Source organism: Pipistrellus kuhlii, unplaced genomic scaffold (genome assembly GCF_014108245.1).
Source record: "Pipistrellus kuhlii isolate mPipKuh1 unplaced genomic scaffold, mPipKuh1.p scaffold_m20_p_47, whole genome shotgun sequence".
Lineage (NCBI taxonomy): Eukaryota > Metazoa > Chordata > Mammalia > Chiroptera > Vespertilionidae > Pipistrellus > Pipistrellus kuhlii.
This window is the reverse complement of record NW_023425548.1, coordinates 1,145,285-1,165,021: the sequence shown is the minus strand read 5'-3', so window position 1 is coordinate 1,165,021 and position 19,737 is coordinate 1,145,285. Positions and strand designations below refer to the sequence as shown.

General features: G+C 60.2%; 1 protein-coding gene across 3 annotated transcripts in view; it reads right to left on the bottom strand.

The window, feature by feature from the left end:
• The window catches only part of PRKAG2 (protein kinase AMP-activated non-catalytic subunit gamma 2), a 197,239-nt gene that overhangs the window by 162,817 nt on the left and 14,685 nt on the right, over positions 1 to 19,737 (bottom strand). The gene's annotated exons all lie outside the window — the stretch shown is intronic.

The window sequence follows — 19,737 nt, the reverse complement described above, 5'->3', positions numbered from 1 at the left end:
CTTTGCCATCCGGGGCCCTGCTGACTCCCAGGGTCAGCCAGTCCCTGCAGAGAGTATACTGCTCTCCGGGGACACTTCCCAGCTGCAAACCAGCCCCCCCGAGCCCACCTCTCCCCTCCTCTCAGCTCAGCTCTGGGCCGCTACCCCTGCCCGAGTCACCTCAGGCAGGTCTGGACACCCAGGGACAGCCCTGGGACCAGACCCCAGAATGACTCACCCGCCAGTCTGAGGCCGCTCACCCTGCCCCGCCCGGCCCTTCCCGCGGGCCTGCCCGCAGCTCCCCGGCCCCGGCCCCCCCCTCCAGAACCCCCGTGATGCCGTGGGCCCCCCGTGGCCGGCTGCGCCTGTGTCTAGGGGTCTGAGTGCAATAAACTCTTCCCATGACAGCCGTTCTGGTGTCTGTGTGTCTCTCCACACCCGGTTCAATCGAGCCCTGGGTAACCCCTGTCCTACAGAGTGAGCGAGCCGGCCAGGGGGGAGAGGGGGGGAGAAAATGGATTTGAGTCATTAGGAGACAAAGGGTCCCCATTCAGAACCCTCAGTGTCCACCCTTCGATAGAACTTGCTAATCCACCTTTCCAGCAACGGAGGAGCTGCTTCAAAAGACACCGAGCAACCCGTCGTTGGTGGTGTTCACGCTGAGGAAGGGTGTCCTCTGATGGGTGTGCTGGTTCGGGTGCACAGGGGGGTGAGGGCTGTGGGCGAGACACACCGGCGCCGTGGCTAACCACCAAGCATCCCGGCCACAGCTGCGGCTCTGGGGGTCTGGGGCTCTGGGGAGCATCGCGTGAGGCCGGGAGCCTGCGGCTTCTGAAGAAGACGCTCTCAAGGTGGCCGCCATGCTGCCGCCGTCCATTCTGGGCAGAGGGCAGAGGCAGCCTCTCCGGGCGCCAGGTTCCGGCTCCCGCCAGCGGATCCCTGGAAAGCCCCCATGAGCCGGGACGCTGCTTCCTGCCTGAGGCCCAGCCCGGTGTCACCGAGGACCTCCGGGGCCTCTCGGACCCAAGCACAAGTGCTGTGACAACGGCCGGCCAGCCGGCCAGCCATTTCCCGGACTCGGCGGCTCCCTGGAGAGAGACCCCGAGTGAAGAGACCTCTGTGCACTCGGGCGCAGCAGGGTAACGGGAGCACACTCTGGGACCGGACAAGCACAGCCTGGATGTGCGCCTCACTCCGGAGCCAGGCCGGTGCCGGCGTCACCTCGCGGGGTAGCCCAAAGCCGCGTCCTTCAGGGATGAGCAGGGGGCCCACCCAGCCAGCGCCCAGGCATCCGTACAGCGCCCACCGGAGACCCAGCCAATGCAAGCATTCCCGCCTGCCGGTTCTGGCACTATCCTGGCTGGCTTCGCCGCGCTTGTGTTATTTGTGTGAGCTCTATTCCAAAGCACACAGACCAGCCGGCGGAGCCGCTGGAAATGCCAGGAAAACGGGCTGCACCGTCCAAGGTGCTCAGAGGCTTCTCCTTGGAGACCGGCACCTGGAAGTGACTGGGGCGGGGTGGGGGGAGCGGCTGGCGCAGGGCTGAGTGCCCGTGGTCCCACGCCTCAGGGACCTGGCGGTATTCATCAGAGACTTAGCAGCATAAACAGTTCTGCTCCGGCTTGCAGGCTCCCGAACACAGATATGGTGGTTGTTTCACCTGCATCCACTCTCACTTCCAAACTCTCACTGCACCCCAGCCTCCCGCCTCCTCCTCAGGCTCTGCCGGTCCCGCCCGCTCTCTGGGACGGTGAGGGTCCGCCCTCTTGCAGGAGAGGCCCCAACGGGTCCAAGCCGTCAGGAGAGCCGGACCATTGCCGGCCCAGCCCGGAGGTCTCTCGGACATCACTGCCTGGGGCACGTGCCTCTGATTCAGGCCCCTCAACCCACTCATTCATCTTCCTACAGATTGCATTCTGAGTGTCACCCTCACACCCTCAGCAGGCGAAAACAGACAAAATAAAACCAACGTGAGACAAAGCCCACAGCACCAGCTCTGTGCTGCCTCCAGAACACACCCAGCTCCTCGGCGGGCATGCCAGCCCAGGGGAGCCTGGCCACACGCCTTGGGCCTCTGGGCTGGCACCGCTGCCACCGGAGTCCCCCTGGTCCCTCTCTGCCCGGCCTCTGCTGGAGACCGCCCTGCCGCTGTCCTGGCCTGATTTCCTCGTGTGTGTTCGGTGCTGGGCACTGACAGGCGAGCCGGCCGCGCAGGGGAGCTGCGGCTCCCGGAGCTGTCGCCAGGTCTCACCGCGGGACCAGGACAGGTGCCTTCCCTCCGAGCCTGGCGTCAGTCCTCGCCGCTCCAGCAGCGCACACGCCCACCTGGTGGTTATGCTTGTGCTTGTTTGTATTTTGTGGTTTCAGGCTGACTTCTCTCTCCTGCAATTCAGCGTGAGAGGAATGTGCTCACGCTCCGGACGCTGTCCCCTCGGAGGGTCCATCCCAGAGGGCACTGCAGGGTGAACGCGGTCTGCACAGAGGCCTCTGCAGCCACGGGCAGTGCCAGGGTGCCCAGTGCCCCCGGGTGGGAGTGTTGGCGGGTGGCAGGAGGCGGTGAGAGTTTGGCAGGGAGTGGGCAAGTGGGCAAGGGGGTGGGGCTGTCCTGAGGGAAGGGACGCAGGGCTCCGGGCACCGTGGGGGAGGGCGGCTGGATGGATGGCCGGCGGTGCTTGGAGGTGCTGGGCACAGGCGGTGCCCTGAGGCTCTGAGTGATCAATGGGGGGTGCCCCGGGGTGGGGAGAGCCACACCCCACAGTCAGGCTCCCTTCTTTCCCACAAATGAGCGCAGGAGGCGGGTGGACCAAGATTCCACAACAGAATATTTCGGCCCTGATTGCAAAAAGCAAGCAAAAAAGCAACTCTGGCCAACACCTCCGCGAGGGAAGCTTTGGCCCCTGGAGCTGTAAGAGCAGACATTTCTGCCAGCGCCACCGGCTGTGGTACCTGGTTATGCGCCCCCAGGAAAGGAATGCACTTGCTCTGATTTTACTTTTGCTGTTGGGACAGTCAGCACAGGCATAATTACTGTTTTCATCTGTTCTGGCTGCTCTGTTCCGGTCCTGCCCCCTATTCCAGTCAGCCTGTCCGCCCCTCCCAACCGTCCACCATCCTCTCTAGGAGGAGCTGCAGTGAGCTGCCAGGAGCCGGCCGCCGCCCACGCGCCTGTTTCTGTGACCACCCAGCAGCCCGACCGCCTGCTAAGTGGTCCCTGTGCTCCCCTAGCGGCGACCACGTGGCCAGGGGACCAGCGCTGCCTCCCCGTGGCCTTCTGGCTCTACAGGGGAGGCAGGGGCAGCGGCTGAGCGAGGGACCAGCGTCATCGTGGGACTTAGTGACCGAGACAGGGACACCTGAGGCTGCACAGGGCTGGGGACAGGCGGGAGGGTGCAGAGGGGGCAGCCCGGGAAGCACAGTGCACATGGCCTGGCCGGCGGGAGACAGCGATCACTCACAATGAGGTCACAGCCACTGCCTCCCTGTGGCACCCACCGCTCCCGCAGGCCGGAGCGGAGCGGTGCCACTCCCGAGGGGACCAATAAGGGCTGTGCTGTGGTCTGACAACCCCGCGGGCCCCTATAGGCTGCTCCTGGACCAGCAGGACAGGGACCTGCTCCCAGCAGCCCGTGCCACACGCAGACAGAAGGAGACGCGAGCGTGCCATTGCCCACGCTGAGATGGGTGGCACTGTACCCCTGGCACAGTCGGGCCAATGCACGCTGTCCTCCTGCCCTCCTCCTCCCTCCCGGAGTCTACCCCGGCCCCTCGGAAAGCTCAGATACTGACTGTCCACAAACAAGCTGCTTCCTGGGCTCACTCGTCCTGTTGGAACTGAGTTGGGACTGAAGAGTCCCTGAGAGTGAGCCCGGAACCCAAATATAATACAATGCTTGGTTTTCTTCAACGATTTTTTTTACTGGTTTCTGATTACTAATCCTTTGGGTGTATGTCTTGTGTCCTACATATTAATATAAGTGTAATATGCAAATTGACCCAACAGTGGAATGACTGGTCAGTGGGGGATGGGGCCTGCAAGCACACAGAAGGAGGGAATGGCTATGGGGGAGGGGGGCGACCAGCGGCAGCGAGGGGCAATTGGGGGGGGGGGGTGCAGAGCCAGCCACTTACCGCCTTTGCAGTCCCCTGATGGGCCTGCCCAGTCGCCTCCCACAGAGGGGGGCCAGACTGGGACTTAGGCCAGCTCCCCATGGAGTCAGCAGGACATCCCCTGAGGGTCCCAGGCTGAGAGAGGGCACAGGCCGCCGTGCTGACGGACCCCCGCCCCTATCCCCCGAGTGTATGAGCTGGTGTGCACTGGCTCTCTAGTCTTAAAATAATGTTATGGTGATCTTTCTGAAAGCACTCCTAACCCTTAACATCTACCCAGATGTCGCTCCCCAGGCTGGATTTAAGTCAACAAGCTCGCCAGACAGCCGTCCTGTGCCGGGCACACGGCGACAAGGACACAAAGAGGAAGGGCGGTCTCGGCCCTAAAGCAGGCCCTGGCCTAGGGGGCGAGTGAGTTCCAGAGAGGCGCTTGGTCTGAAAGGCAAGGCCTGGTGCTGCAGGAGGCCCACCTGTTTCTGCCTGGGGCTCCCTCAGGTCCTCCTCCCCCCTTCCCGCCCTTGTCCCCCTGCCCTTTCCTTACAGGCGTCTTCAAACTACAGCCCGCGGGCCACATGCAGCCCGCAGAGGAGTCTGATCCGGCCCGCCAGGTTTTTTGGGCAGTGAGCGCAGCCGAGGTGTTACAGTAGGAATTAGTAGTTCATATAGTCCGGCCCTCCAGCTCTCTGAGGGACCGTGATCTGGCCCCCACTTTAAAAAGTTTGAGGACCCCTGCTAGACAAATGGGTTAGGCTGAGGTGCACCCCGGTCAGTCATCCCCAGGCCAAACTTCCTGTCTGCCTGGGGCTCCTTCACCCCCTCTCCTGCCCCCAACGGCCTCAAAATGAAAGTCAGTAACCAAGCAACCAGTGGGTCCCTGGCCAGTGAGCAGTGAGGGTGCCCAACTCGTTGGTGTGCCCAGCACTGTCTGGTTCAAAACAGAAAGCCTTATGGTCCAAGAAACCCTAGTCCCAGGCCAACCCAGACAGCAGCCACCCCAGTAGGTACCACCATGTTTCCCCGAAAATAAGACCTAGCGCACGGAAAGATAAGACATCCCCTGAAAATAAGACCTAGCGCAACTTTGGGAGAAAAAAATAATACAAGACACTGTCTTATTTTCGGGGAAACAGGGTAGATCTGTCCCACCTCACCACACGCCCCCTCCCTTTACCCAGGAGATCTTTGCTGCCCACTGCGCCTCCTCGTGGCTCCTGCTCCCGGCTCCACTCACCCCACCCATTTCCCCTTTCCATTCCCCGGCTCTCCGGTCACTGAGGAAATCCTCTCCCACCTGCGCTTCCTGGAACTCCATTCATTAACGAGGTAAAAACCCACACTGGTCATCGCACAAGAACAGAGCCAGGGCTTTGTGTTTCTCCAGAAAGTCACTACTATTAGGTGAAACCAAAGTTTTGAAGTGAAATTAGACATAAATGCTATGGTCGCCACATCCAAGTGCGGTATAGATGCCCCACCGTCTCCTTTAGAACTTCTGCAGCATTTCCCATCCCCTTCTTCTCCCTCCTCTAATCAAACCCACTTTTTAAAAGATATATTTTTATTGATCTCAGAGGGGAAGGGAGAGGAAGAGAGAGACAGAAACACCAGTGATGAGAGGGAACCATTGGGGATCGAACCCATAACCCAGGCACGTGCCCCCGACAGGAATCGAACCCAGGACCCTTCAGTCCGCAGGTCGACGCTCTATCCACTGAGCCAAACCAGCTCGGGCTTGAATGTTTCTTACGTTAACACCAGGAAAACAGAGAAAGCTAGAGAGAATGCAAGGCAAGCCTTACATTTGGCTGCAAACTTCCTGCAGCCCACCGGCTCTCCCTCCGCAATGCCCACGAGGGGGAAGGAAAACAACACAGCCCGGCACGGCATGGACCTGGGTGCAGGCTGGAGCCCTGCCCGGGCCTGGGCAGGGCTTGTGCAGGAGGCAACCAATCGATGTGTGTCTCTCACATCAATGTTTCTCTTTCTCTTCTCTCCCTCTCCCTTCCACACTCTCTAAAATCAATGGAAAAATATCCTCGTGTGGGGATTAGCAACAACAACAAACACAACCCATGCCTGGTCTCCCAGTTACCATTCAACTGGTTACGCAGAGTTCCTGGAAGTTGTAAACGCCCCCTGGTAACGCTGACACACAGCCGAGGCTGAGAACCACAGCAGCGGACCAAGAAGAAGGAAAACACAGCGGGGTGCGAGGTGCTGGTCCATAACGAGCGCCAGACGGGCAGATCCGATTACCGTTTCCCACGGAGGCCGGATCTAAAACCGGTGGCTGTGTGCGGCTCTTCTGCCACGGCGTCCAGGGCCAGACCCTGCCCATCGGGGCTCCAGAGGGACCACAGTGCACCATGCTCACAGCAGCCGCGATGACCCTCCTCACCCTCTCCACCCCCCTCACCCGGCCTGGGAAGACGCAGGGAAGCCATCCTGTCCACGAAGAGGAAGCGCAGGTGGATCGGGGTCCAGGCACCATATTCATTCAGCAAGTACCCTGGAGGAGCCCTCCCCGCTGGCCCTGGAAGGGGTGCGGGGTTTTGTCCCCACTTTGGTGAGGAAGACCTGCGTCTCCTTCCCATGGAGCCGTGACACCAGTCCTGAGGGCCAGAGAGGCCGCTTAGGAGTCCTAAGGGGGCACTTGCGGTGCCAGTGGGGGCGGGGCTGTCCTGGAAAGCAGGGCCAGCATCTGATTCATCTCTGGGTTTTCCTGGCCTAGCACAGTCCTGGTGCACAGCAGATGCCAGCAAATAAGAATAAATTGTTTAAACATTGGGGTGAGGGGGATGACAGAAAACGCCCACCCCACCAGCTGGGATGCCAGGAAGTTGGTAAAGCGAGTTTGAGAGGACGGGTGGGTTTCCTGCAGGCACCTGCAGGTGGGTTTCCTGCAGGGACTGACACCTGACCACCGCCTGCCTATCTCTTCCTCCTCCATCAGGGCCCCTGGACCCATCGAGGGTTCAGCCTGAGACTGCCAGTGCTTCAGTCCCTCGGTGTGTTCTGACGTGTTCTGAGGATTCTTAGCTGGGACACCAAAAGCATAAGCAACAAAAGAAAAAGTAGCTCAATCGGTCTTTATCAAAATTAAAAACCTGCATGCTTCAAGAAACACCACCACAGACATGAAAGGACAGCCCTGCCGGGTGGCATCATCCCGTATGCCAAAAGGTGGCAGGTTCGATTCCCACATCACCAGGTTGCAGGTACGATCCCCGGTTGGGGTGCTTATAAAAGATAACTCATCAATGTTTCTCTCTTATATGGATGTTTCCCCCGCCCCCCTCTCTCTCTCTCTCTCTCCCTCTCTTCCTTCCCCTCTCTCTAAAATCAATAAGCATGTCCTCAGGTAAAGATTTTTTTTTTAAGTGAAAGAACAATCCACAGAAGAAAATATTTGCATTTGTCTGAGAAGGGATTTATATCCAAATATATAAAGAACTCTTACACTCGATAATAAAAAGACAATCCAAATTAAAAATGGGCAAAGGATGTGAAGATCAGAAATGGCTAAAAAGCACATTTTAAAAAGATGGTTGACAACATCAGTCACTGGGAAATGCAAATCAAAGCCACAATGAGACACCACTTCACCCCGAGAGGATGACTCAGATGAAAAGACAGGCACTTCCAAGTGTTGGTGAGGAATGGAGAAGCTGGGACCTCACACAGCGGTGGGGAACGTGGAATCTATGGTGAGCCGTTTGGAAAAGGGCATGGCAGGTACCCAAAGTTAAACATGGAATGGCCCTGTGAGCATTCCTGGTATGAACCCAAGAGAAATGGAAGCGTGTGTCCACAGGAGTGTGTGTACCTGATGCTCAGAGCAGCATTACCCCTAACAGCTAAACGACGAAAGCAGGCCACTGCCCTTTAGCTGATGATGGATAAGCAAAAGGGGGGCTGTTTGCCCCGGCCAGGTAGCTGCTTACAGCGTCCTCCCGATAAGCCAAGGTTGTGGGTTCAATCTCAAGTCAGGGCACATGCAAGAATCAACCAATGTGGGGGAGATAATAGATCAACCGAAGGACTTGTATACATGCATATAAGTACAACCAATGGATACAAAACTCTGAGGAGGGAGGGTATGTATGGCAGAGGGGGAAATATTAAAATATGTACACAGATAATTATTTAATAAAAAAATGTTAAAAAAAAAAAAAAGAATCAACCAATGAACGCATAATAAGTGGAACAACAAGTCCATGTTCCCCCTCCCCTCTCTAAAACACAATTTAAAAAATGAGGTCTGGTCATGCAATGGAATATTATGTAATCATAAAAAGGAACACAGCTCTGATACCCACTCTGCCATGGGTGAACCTCGAACACATTATGGTAAGTGACAGAAGCCAATCACAAAAGACCGCACATTGTAGGGTTCCATTTATATAAATGTCTAGAACAGGGAAATCTATACACACAGAGAGCTGGCTCATGGTTGCTTGGGAGTGGTGAGGGGGTGGAGGACACATTGGTGACAGCTATGGGGTTCCCTGTGTGCATGTCTGTCTTCTCCAAGTTTTCCTTTTTATAAGGCCCAGTGACAAGTTCCCTCAGGACCTGGAGACAGCCTAGTGGTGGGAGCCGTGCAGGGCTCCTGATGTTAAGGGCCAGCTCAGCCCATGTGCTAAGCCGTCTCAAACAAGGGGAAATTGGCAGCTCATCAGAGTGGCCAACGGCCCAGGGAGGGTCCTGACAGCCACGTGCCACCTGCACCCTAAAAGGCTGCCCAAAATGTATCGGCCTCAGAACACGGTCAATCATAGTAACATAGACACACTCCATGTCAAAGGCACATGCACAGACACAGTTAAAGTAAGTCCACATTTTAAAAGATGGGACAGGGGCATCGGAAAGCTGAGCGGGAAGAGGAGCAGAGCTCCAGAGGTTCCGGGGCCGACAGCTGTGCCCCCCTGGGCAGCGGGCTTGGAAGCATGAACACTTCACCGCGTCTCTTTACGATGCTTTGCCCGCCTGCCGCCTGCCTCCCAAAGGCTCCTGGGCCCGGGCAGGGGGAGCATTTTTCTGGGCTGGAGGAACAGGCTGTGGGCTCCTGTGAACCCGAGCCCTTGGTTGCCCACCCCCTGCGACAAAGCCACAGGCACTTCACGGTGCCCGGCAGCGTGGCTTTGGGAGGAGACACTCAGGAGCGCAGGGCCGGTGCTGAACTGGGAACGGCCGCTGCGGAGCCCGAAGCCAGGGGCCCGGGGACGCCTGTGGCCCGAGGGGAGGAACCTACATTTCATCTTCCCTGACCTGCCCCTTCCAGGCAGTTCTTCTGTTTCTGGAAACGGTGGTGACACAGCCCAGCCTCGGAGAGGAAGGCCGGGGCCGCCTCCCACCCAGTGGCTCCGGCAGGGTCAGCAGGCCACAGGGCCCCGGCCAGAGGCACGGCTTCCTAGACGTGAAGGCCCGGTGTCCGCTGCCCTGAGCCACACGGTGATTCCGCTGGGCTCGCCTCTGGCTTCCGGGTGACCTTGGCCCGCTCCGCCCGAGCGGCCGCCGCCAGGGTCTCGGGGAAACCGCCCTCTGGGCCCGGCCTGGTTAACCCCGTCGGACACAAGATCACCGCGGGAGAGAGCGGCCGTCTGGAGCCCGGGCTGCGCTTGCGGCCAGCACACGAGTTACCCAGGTCACGTCCTAAGACCTGGTCAGGAGGGAATGTGCTTCAATACCCATCCCGTCCCAGGGATCCCTGGGCCACAACCAACCGAGAGAAACATTTTTTAAAATAGAAAATGCAGTGATTTTTTTTCCAGGCCTGAGCCAAGCAAAGGGGCCAACGAGGAGAAGGAGACGACAGTGTGAAGAAGCCAGAAGCTGGCCCCCTGGCCAGTGGTGCAGCCTGGAGATGCCGTCTGGTGGGAATTCTCGTGCCGTGCGGGCCAAGGAGCCGCTGCAGCCCTGTGCACAGATCCCCTGCTCTCAGCCGCGGTTTCCCCAGCTAGAAAGCGATGCCTGTCCACGAATCTGCTGCTTCTCACCTCTCATCCAGAAGCCTCGCACTCAGTGCCTACGCCATATGTGTAAGATATCAGAGCTTGCAACTCCAAACGCTGACACACCTTACTCACGTCTGGTATTTTAACTGCTTTGTGGTTAACCAAACGCTTCACCCACACGATTCACCCCGCCGGCCAGGGAATACGGGCAGAAAAGACCTGCTGCCTCCTGCCTTGTAACCTCGGGGGGGTGGGGGGGGGCACGGGGCTGGGGGGCATGGGCCTGGGGGTGATGGTGTGATGGGCTCTCCTCGCTGGAGCTCTGTCCAGGCCCCAGCTGAACCCCAAGCGGTCACACTGCAGTGTCTCTGAGAAGGGCGAGTGGCCGGACCTCAGGGGAGATCCCCGGGGAGAGCTGCTCGGGGACCTGGCTGGTGGCTCCGCCCTGGGGACACCATGTGGCCCAGAAAGCCACCCGGGAGGAGGCTGTTTGGGAACTCTCTGGAGCTCTGGGCCAGAGGATTCTTGCATAATTGGAGTGGGGGACTAAGAGGAGACGGCTTCCCCCTAAGAAGGCACGGGAGCTGGGCGCCTCCCGCTGTCTGAGCCCAGCGTCAGGTTCTGCAGCTGTCCACTGCGAATGTTTACCTAAGAGTGTGAAGTGCCGAATAAACGCTCACTGACCTGTGATTAGGACTTCTGGTCCGAGGCGGGAGCCTGGCCCTGGCCCCGGAGGGGGGGGTGGGCAGTAGTGTGGGGTGAAGCCCTGAGGCAGCCAGTGCTGGCCGGGCCGGGGGAGGAGCAATCGGCTAGGAGGACGGCCAGCCTACACCTGCTATTTTTTTAAATGCCTAACACAAATAGACAAACAAACAATGCCTAATGCTCACTCACAGCATTCCATATGACATTTCCCTCTTAAGTGACTCCTCGATACCAAGAATCACGGGCAGAGCGTCGTCAGGACAGAGAACAGGCAAACGTGGGGCCGCCTTCCAGGTCCTGAGGGGCGGCTGGACTGGCCCCACTTGGATTTACGAGTCAGAGTGCAGGTCTACGAGTCAATGCGGCAGCACTTATTAGTAAAATGTGCACAAACCAACAGGCTAAGGCTTCCACATCCGTGCGAACACACATGTCTACTCCTGCGCAGAAGCACAGACCTGTTCACATGAACGTAAGCATGCAACGCCCTCGTGTATGTTCTCATGTGAGCCGTGCACACGCATGCAGCACACGCGGTGGAGCTGCTGGCCACACGCCTGGAAGAAGGCACACGAGAGCCGACGGCAGCAGCGGCAGGGCCGTGTCTCGCTTTGTGAGTTCTGAGCTTCCCTCGTCAGACGCCGCGTTTCAGGCTGTGGTTTGGGAAAGAAGCTGCTGGGCCCGCCATCCCCCGGCCTGGGGCCATCACGTGGCTGAGGCTGTTGCTGTGTTTTCCCAATGCGCCGCCCTGCCCTTATTTCGCCCAAAGGTCAATAAGTGCAGTTTAATAAATTGTTTTGCTCCAGAGCAATACTTTCTGGAGCAAAGTTGAAGCGCTGTCTTGCTGGTGTGCTTCCAGAGAGAATGAGAGCACATTTCTTCCCCCTCCAGACCGGGGACGGTGGGCCTCTCCGTCCACGCGGGCAGGGCCTCCCAGGGAGGCCTGGGCGGGAGCCGGAGACGCGGACTGCCAAGCACGTTCCCAGAGGAGCCTCACTGGGAGTCAGCAGGCCCAAGGTCAGGAAGGCCTGGACCCAATTCAGACATCTGGACCGAAGCCGACACACGCTTGCTCAGAGCAGATGGAAACGCGCCCTCTTCACTTCGCCCATCCGTGAGGACTCCTGGCCCCAAGTGCCCCGCGCTCAGGGCTGGGCCGAGGGCAGACCGTGTGGCGGTGGCCCTGAACCAGCACACACTCCAGTCTGTGGCGTGGCCCCAGGTCTGGCCACAGACCAATCTCAGGGAAGTTTCTGAACTGGCATTCAGATTCCAAGGCGCATGCTCTGTAGGATGGAGATGGGGCTGTGGGGAAAGAGCAGGTCTGGGAGTGAAGGCAGCGCCTCAGAGACCAGCCTCGTGGGGACCTCGGGCCTCAGCTTACTCTTCTGTGAAATGGGGAGATTGCATGAGGTTATCTGGTCTCCATCATCCTGGGCAGTCAGAGAGGACCGGTTGCCTACGGGAGGGACAGGATGTGCGGAGGCAGAGGGGCAGAATGAGTACCCTCCCACGGGAGGGGGGAGGGGCTGTCGGAACGGAGCTTTCACACACCGCCCCTCTCCGTAGGAGCTCAGGCAGGTACGGAGCCGGGGCCACGTCCCACCGTCTCTCACAGAACAAACAGGGCAGAGTGGGAGCCATCCCGGCGCTGGGCCAGAGTGGGCCTGTGTAAGGAGAAGCATTGCTGTCCTTGCTGCTACTACTTCTGTTGTAGGTCATGATCCAAAGTTTGAATTACAGTTACTTTTTTGGGTGCCGATTGTCTCCATTTCTGTACTAGGATGTGAGCTCCATGCGTTAGGGACTTCTGACCGTTTGGTTACCTGAGAGCTGCCGCTCTGAAACGGTGCCTGGCACAGGTGAATGCCCAGTAAACATCTGTATGACCGATGCATAGGCCTCATTCCACGAAATACTTGTTCCAAACATCCGTCTCTTCCCCCTTGGGCCAGCTGACCCACGTCTGAGGTGGGCAGGCGGCACTGGGCTCCGGAGGTGCGGGCCTGGCCAGCGGCAGGTGGACACTCGGCTCCTCGGGGGTGGTGACAAGTGACGCTCGGGGACGCGGCGGGCACACAGGGGGGACGGCGGTGCTGGCGTGGGGCCCTCCCTAGCTGTCCCCACGGCACTGTACACCGCCCCACAGTTCTCCTTCCTGCAGCGCCCGCTCCTCACCCCCACCCGGCAGGGACAGAAATGGCCTCCTCCTGGTGACCCGCTCGTCACTGGCGCGAGGGCCAGGCCCCGACCCCTTCCTTCTCAGTGACGGGCCCTCTGAGAACCCGAGTGCTGGGCTACTGAGCGGAGCAGATCAAAAGCTACAGAACTCCAGCGCCTCGAAACTGCGAATCCCACAGTCCTTACAGGGTGCGTCCTGGACCGGCACCATCAGCATTGACCTGGGAGCTTGTCAGGAAAGCAGATTCTCGGACCCACGCAGACCAAAGGGACTAGGCCGGGGCCCCGCCCCCCAGGGGAAGCTGAAGGCTGAGAACACTGCCCTCCCCGGGAAGAGGGACAGGGCGGGACGGCCCCTCTGAGAGCATCAGGACCAGCGCGTGTTTGGGAGACTCTGGAGCTCAGTCACAGGGTTTCCTGGGGGAGAGGGAGCAGCACCGGTGAGGTGGGGAGGAGCAGCCTTCCTTCAGAGGGAGGCGGCGGCCACGTGACCGGACAGAGTGGGAGGCGGTAACGGAGGCATTTGCCAAAGCCCTGTCGTGGGAACAGGACCCACCTAACAGGTCAGAGTCTTCCAACGCCCCAGTGGCAGGGCCCTGAGCTCCTGCTCCTGAGAACCACCGGCACCCCCAGAGTCCACTGCTCGGCCCACTGCCCTTCGTCCTGCCCCCCCGCCCCGCCCCAGCGAGAAGGCGGCTGCCCTCCCATCGGAGGCCACCGCGGCCTCGGGAGGGAAGCCCCCTCAGCTCATGGAGTGGCTTCGGCGGCTCCCGGACACAGTGTACCCTGTGACATTTGTTTTCATAATTTATGGTGAGACACGTTGGTTTTCCATTTTTGCACACGAGTCTCAGGGTGTTTCTTTAAAGAACAGGTTTTAGGTTAAAAAGTAGTATTTGGGACAAAAATCGTGCGTGTGGCCGAGACCCGTTTGGCTCAATGGATAAAGCGTCGGCTTGGGGACTGAAGGGTCCCGGGTTTGATTCCGGTCAAGGGCATGTACCTTGATTGCGGGCACATCCCCAGTAGGGGGTGTGCAAGAGGCAGCTGATTGATGACTTTCTCTCATCGATGTTTCTAACTCTCTATCTTTCTCCCTTCCTCTCTGTATAAAATCAATAAAATATATATAGGCTACCCTACTCATCCCCCACAGTGCTGTGCCTCTTTTCTGAGGGGCGGGAACTTAGGACATGTCAGCCCATGTGTGGGTGCATAGGCATATACGTGTGTGTGTGTGTGTACATACATGTGTATGTGTGGCTAAGTAAGCTATGAATCCTCTGATGATTACCTCCGGATTCAACAAATAGTATGTGCTACTTTCTACATGTTCACCCGCTTCCAAACTGGGATCACTGCTGTTCTGTAAAGCGGGTCACAGAGGAGGGAGGCTCACCAGAGCCCGCGGTGGTTTTGCGAAGGGATCTGACACCACGGCGAGTCCCCGCCTGCTTCACAAAGTGTTCTCAGCAGAATCCCCAGGGCTCTAACAGTCAGGGGGCACCGGGTGAGCGCCAAGCCCGTGCCCCGGGGGCTCCTGGGAGGGGGAGCGGCTCTGGGGCCTCCCAGGTAACTGTGGGGACCGGGCGTAGATACCGGGAGGAACGCTCTGCCAGGCCAGGCCGGGCACGGGCCCTCCCGTCTGCCCCGGTGCTGGGCCTCACAGACTCACATCCTTCTTTCCTCCAAAGTGGCAAAGGTCGTCTGGTGAACAGGAGAGGCGAGGCGCCCACATGCTGTGCGAGGGCTGGGCTGGCTGCTCCCGCTCCCCTGAGCCGTCCTCCTGGCTCTGCATGTCAGACTCGCGGCTTCCCTCCTCTGGGGTTCCAGGTCGAGAGGAAAGGGGGCGCACCCCTGCAGGCCAGCGCCTGGGGGGGCTCACACAAGCTCCCCAAGTGCCGTGGGCGCATCTCCTCCCCCTCCACGGAGTGCGGTCCTGGGACCCCTGCTGGGGAGGAGTGTTGACACCACGGGCATTGGCGAGACCGTCACTCAGACTGCTTCTCTGGAGCCAGCCGTTTACCCTCTGCCAGCGCCCAGCAGCCCTTCGGCCAGGCTGCAGAACCAAACTAACCGCGAAGACCAGGCTTCTGTGCACTGACCGGCCCGGGGAGCCTCGGACAAACACCTGACACTTCCTGACCCTCTCACACTGAGAAAACAGCGCCGGAGACAACCCATAACTGTAAAGAGTGCGCTCCAATCCAGCGTGCACACCGCCTGTCTGACCTTCCATCCTGTGCAGGTGAGGAAGGAAGGAGGTGGGGCTGGCTGGGGCAGAGCTGGCCGGCAGGTCCCGGCCCAGGCTTCCTGCTCCCAGGCCTCTTCCCAGCAGCGGCTGCGGAGCTCCGAATAAAACTAATTTCTGTTTGGGCGCTGTCCGTGAGCCGTGATGGCAGGGAGTCTGTGACTGTGCTGGGAGAGGAGCATGCGGGCCACCGGAGATGAGTGCTCAGGGAAGGATTTCCTGAGGAAGCGTCTTTGGAGAAAGTTCTGGCTGGCAGCTCCCTCCCGCTGACCCGCCACCCGGGCTGCCTTGCAGTGGCCTCCCATCCAGGGGTCAGGGGTCTCAGGAGGCCAGAGGCGGTGGGGAGCCTCAGGGGCCCCTCCCTCAGCCTGGCTCGTGCCCCAGGGTCTTCCTGTCTCGGCTAGAAGGCAGGAGAGCAAAATGAAGGGGGTGAAGAAACACACAAACCTGCTGTATTTGCACCCCAGGCTGCCGCAACAAAGTAGACACCCTGGATGGCTTCAAACCACAGAAATGTATTCCCTCCAGCACCGGTGCCTGCAGAGCTCCCCCGGAGCCTGGAGGGAGGCCCCTCGTTCTCTCCAGCTCCGGGTGGACACCAGCAGCCCGGCTTGTCTCTGCCTCGGTCCTCACGGGGCCCCTCTGTGTCTGTGTCTCCTGTAAGGACACGGTCCTATGAGGCGGGGACCCACCCTGCTCCGGGTGACCTCCCTTAGCCAATCCCATCACGGGGACTGGGGTCAGGACGCTTGACATATTTGGGGAGCACGATTCAGCTCCTTCCCCCTCCACGGCTGCGTGCGCCCAGGCTAGCCCCCAGCGTGGCCGTCACAGGGGGCACCGCTGGGCTGCGGGCAGGGCCGCCGGGCAGGGGCAGTGCCCGCGGGGCTGAGAACTGCTTCACTGGACAAGGGGGTCCTGGGCGCCGGCAGCCGGTGGCTGCAGAGTGAGGCGGGCGGGGCCCCGGGAGCTGGGCCAAGGGGGTCCACGCCGGGCAAGTGCTGCCTTCCCTGACCCGTTCCCCGGCCGGGGGTGTGAGCCAGGCCCCGGGACAAGCAGGCTCCTGCCCGGAGGCTTTCCTGAGTATTTCGTGGTAAGTGCCCCTCCCAGAGCTTCTCCTGGGAGAGAATCAAACACGCCCGCCGCCAGCACCACCGCCGGGACCGGCTGCGGACACCAAGCACTTCCCCTCAGAGACTTCACAGCAGGCAGGTCCCTGTGCCCCCCCAGAGCAGCTGGATGGGGCTGAGGCTCGGGGCGGGGGCCTCGCTCCCCGTCCGTCAGTGGAAGCACGAGTCTGGCCTTGAACTCAGGAGGTCGGACTCTAAGGCCCTGAGCTTCCCTGAGCTCCTTCAGCCCCACCGCTCCCCACCACCCGGTGTCCACAGAGTGCCCGCACCTCCCCCCCGAACCTGCCCAGCCACCAGGCCTGGCCATCTGCCGGAGAAGCACCGAGGGGTCAACTCCAGCCCTGGGTTTCACTCCGTGTCCCCTCAGTGCCCGAGAGGAAGGGAAGGCGTGCGAGAGACCCCCCCCCCCCCCTCGCTCAGCTGCTGGCCATCTCACTGGGACTCGAGTCTGAGAGCAAAGAACCAGAGGCCCGGAGCGGCCCAGACAGGACCTCTGCCAGCTTCTCAGCCTCAAGGCCGTGACCTCCTGCCCCCCCGCCCCCCCCCCCCCGCCCTGAGAAGTGAGGGGACAGATCACGGTCCCCCAGCAGCCTGCGGGGATTCTGTGCGATGGACTCAGTCCCTCTTCCCGAGGCGGTGGCATCCAGCAGCTGCCAATGGCCGGGTGAGGTCTCAGCCAGCACACACGCGAAGCGAGGAGCCAGCGAATGCCAGCGTTCCTCTTGTTGTGGCCCTAGGTCGGTGCCTGGTCCTGTGAAAGCCAAACCCACAGCTTCCCAAGGGGCTGTTTCCTGCTGTCATCGCGCCTGGCATTTTGCTAAGAACAAGTCTTCCCCGTTGGAGGCCCTGGGGTTCGGGGCCTCTGGCAAACAAGCCACTTCTGCTTTCGACAAGCAGCTTCCCCTTTTCTGGAACCTGCTGGACCCCCGCACCACCCAGCCCTCCCCGCTGTCCTGGCCCCGCCAGGGCCAGCTCTCCTCACTCACTCTCGGGCTGAGGCCAAGGCCCGCCTCCAGCAGCCCGGCTCTGTCCTGACAGCCTCAGGCTTCTCGGAGCTGAAATGCCTCTGTTCCCGCTCAGCCAAAAGGACAGGCTCTTGACCTCATGCTCACGGTTAGCGCTAACCATTCACCGCTGACACCGTGGGCCCCGGGACACCGCCCGAGCGAGTGCTTCCACTCCTCACACCCACATCCCACTCCGCGCCGTCCGCTTCGGGCGCTGAGACACCATCTGGACCTCACTCCTCACACCCTCCGCTTCTCCAGGGCACAGACCCGCCGGGGAGCAGGGGCCACACCCTGCCCCCGCCCTGTGAGGGGCTCCCCTGGGCTGGGAGCAGGCGGAGGCAGAGCCGCCAGCAAGGCTGCTCGCGGAGACACCAGTGAGCCATGGAGGCAGACAGAACGCCCACCAGTGAGCCACGGAGGCAGACAGAACGCCCACCAGTGAGCCACGGAGGCAGACAGAACGCCCACCAGTGAGCCACGGAGGCAGAGCAGAACGCCCACCAGTGAGCCACGGAGGCAGACAGAACGCCCACCAGTGAGCCACGGAGGCAGACAGAACGCCCACCAGTGAGCCACGGAGGCAGACAGAACGCCCACCAGTGAGCCACGGAGGCAGACAGAACGCCCACCAGTGAGCCACGGAGGCAGAGCAGAACGCCGGGCGGCGGGCTCTGGGAGCGCGGGCAGGCACTGCCTGTGATGAGCAGACAGCCGCTGAGCGCGGGTCGAGAAAGCGGAAGAGAAACAGTTGGCTTCAGCCAAAGGTGGGGGGCGGGGCTCAAAAATCACAGGGCAGCCAATAAAGAAACGCAGCTCTTTAAAAATGGTCCTTCAGTACATTTTTGTATGGTAATTTCGATGACTTTATATGATGGGTGGGCCAGATATTAGGTTGATTCTATAAGGTTATCACTTTTTTAGGTTAGAAAAATGGGGAAATACTGGGCATTTCATACGGGTTAACCTAACGGGGCTGCTGAGCAAGAGGACACAAGAAGACAAAGGATGAAATGACTCAAACCAAGATCTTCTCCCTCCCACTCCAGGCTCGTCCTGCCAACCACAGCTTCCTGCCCCAAACCACGACCAATCCAGCCCTCCCCCCTGTCACAGACACAAGCCAGGGCCTCTGGGTCGGGCCAGTGACCTGCCCGAGGACACTTGGGGATTTAGCCAAAATCCACTTGTTTGTACCCAAGTTCACGTCTCATCCACGACACACACCACAATGCGGTGCCCGGCTGGGATGGTAGGAAGAGGCCGCCTGGCCCGGCCACAGTCACTTATTTCCTACATGAGTCTGCAAGGAGCTTGATTTAAGCTGTAAATTCCAGGAAATTGAACCCAGTGCGTTTTTTGTTTCCTAGTCTCTATATGTCTCTCTCTCTTTCCACACACAGGAGCGCGCACACGCACACGCACACGCACACGCACACGCACGTGCATGCACATGTTACCGCCAGAGCTGGAGAAGCTGAGGGTGGTGCGGTCATCAGCCTCCACCAGGGGCCTCACGGGAGGCCTGGCTGGAGAGCCTCCCGACTGAGCACCGTGCATGGCCCCTGGCACGTCCTGGCGCCTGGAGACAAATCGGGGTCCCGGGAGGAAGAACCGGGCGATAACTGTGCAGCCTCTGGCCTCTGGCCTCCGTCAGGGAGGAGAGCAAGTGCCTGATGCCTCACGGGGCCTAACACCCTCGGGGTGAGCCCTGAGCTGGGTGACCCCCCCTCAGCCTGTGCAGCTGCGCTGGGCCTGGATGCAGCTCCTCTGCACTCTGTTCATGAGGACTGGCAAGACTCAGGGTCCCCGTCCTCTGGGCCACTTCCTCTGCTGCCCACACCCCAGAGCCAGGGGACATGCAGGGCACAGACCTCAGCAGACAGCTTCTCCGTGTGGCTCACGATGCCACCGGACCCGCTGCTCCCGGCTGAGGCTGAGCTCCAGGATCCCAGCCACTCCCAGCCACACCCTCTGTCCACACCCACTGTCTGACCCTCCCTGTCCTCACACCCTGCTGCCCACACCCACCACCCACACCCAGGGGAGGCAGCAGCCAGATCAGGTGCGTGTGGGATGCGCCTTCAGGGAAGGGGGCGGAGGAGGGGAAGGAAAAGTGAGGGCAGAAAAAAAAGGACCGGGAACTGAGCCCAGCTCCATGCCGCAGCCGGCACACAGACCACGATCTGTCCTCTGCTGCAATAGAGGCATCCGTCCCCATGATCCTCACAGCACCCGTCTTCACTGCAGGGGGCTGCCGTGCAGGGCGGGTCCAGGGTGCAGCTGTGCCGGAGCCGTGAGCCCGGCGCCGGCAGACACTGCCACACACCTCATTCTGGGGGCGTCTGCCACATCGTAGCCAAGCGATGGAGATGATGGCATTGTAATAATCGGACATCGTTCTGGTCTGCCCCATGACT